Here is a 1,674-nt window from a genome sequence, read left to right as displayed (position 1 = left end):
CAGCAGTATTTTATAGTACTGAAGACAGAGATCTTGTATATCTTTTGTTAATTTTATTCCTAAATATTTTTATGTTTTGATAGTATTGTAAATTAAAATTTTAATATTATTTTCCAATAGTTCACTTTTTATATAATAGTTATTATATAAAAAGAACTGATTTCTTTTTAAATTAGCATTTTATTCTACAGCCTTGGTAAAGTCATTCATTAGTTCTAAGAAATTTGGGGATTTTTTTTGTTTTTAGGTTTCTTGGGATTTTCTATAGAGACAAGCATATTGTAGGGACAGTTTTATTTCTTCCTTTCCAATTTATATGCTGCTTATTTATTTTTTTTCTTGCTTTATTGCAGTGGCTAGCACCTCCAGTACTATGTTAAATAAGAATAGCAAGAGTAGACATCTTTAGGATGAAAGTGTTCAGTATTTTTGACATATATGATGTTAGCTGTAAGGGTTTCAGTGATATATTCTATTAAATTGGGGAATATCCCTCCTAGGTTGGCTGGGAATTACTTTTTTATCATGACTATTTTTATCATGAATGAATATCATAAATGACTTATCTTCATTTATCAATTGATATAATCACGTGATTTTCCTTCTCTAATCTGTTATAGTAAATTACACTGACTTCTTTTCAAATATTAAATCAACCTTGTTCTCCTAGAATAAACTATACTTGGTCATGATTTATTACTATACACATACACATATATGTATGTGTGTATGCATGCGTAAATTAATAGTATGGGTCCAATCAAGAGATAGATACCTACCACACAGTAAGTTATACAGGGAAAATTTAATATAAAGAATTATTAATTATAATAAAAGAATAACTCTAAGATATAAGAAAATTCATTATAGCACGCTAGAGCTGAGGCGGAGTATCCAAGGAAGAATAAACCTGGAAAGGGTTCAGACCTGAAGAAAGTCAGCAATCTTATATCAGAGAGGTGTGCTGGTGTGGCCAGGCAAGAGCTGGTCTAGAGTGGCTGAACAAACAATAGGCCACCCTCCCAGAGTGCAGGCAGGGGAGCAGGCAATCATCAATTGCAGGTGTGAGGATGCAAAGGAAGTCTGAGTGTCAGTGAAAATAGACTTAAGAGTACATAGATTGCATGAAATGGGAGTGAAGGATGGGAGTTTGCAGAATGACCGTTCAGTGTGTGACCCTGCAGAACACAAAAGGCTGCACATAGATCATCCAGGGACTTGTCCAGGGAGTCTAGACAGCCAACTGTATCTAGGCCATGTAGGGACTCCAATTTACTGTGTTCAGAGAGTTGTGGAAAGGTCATCACCAGGCCGAGGCTGCAAGGTCATATAGGGACCAGTGCTGGGCCCCATGGGCTGGCACTATCTGATGTCCTCTTACCTAAACAGTAGAGCCCTGGCCAGAGGCAGAAGTAGCAAGAGAACCAGTTTCTCCTTCAATGACCCTCCAGCGCCCTCTACTGAAAAATTTTAATATTGTCTTAATTATAAAGGAGAAATGCTTAAAGGAATTCTTACATAGAGAGCATGTATGTGAGGATGCATTTGGAACTGAGAAGCAATAAATTGGTAACTGACACATATATATAACTAGTTTCAGCTTAATAACACCATGTTAAGAAATTTTGCACCTGGGGTCAAGCAGGATATTGGTCCACAATTTTCTTTTCTTTT

The sequence above is a fragment of the Pteropus medius genome, unplaced genomic scaffold, assembly GCF_902729225.1.
Source record: "Pteropus medius unplaced genomic scaffold, Ma_sr-lr_union100, whole genome shotgun sequence".
Classification (NCBI taxonomy): Eukaryota; Metazoa; Chordata; class Mammalia; order Chiroptera; family Pteropodidae; genus Pteropus; species Pteropus medius.
This window is presented reverse-complemented; position numbering follows the sequence as displayed.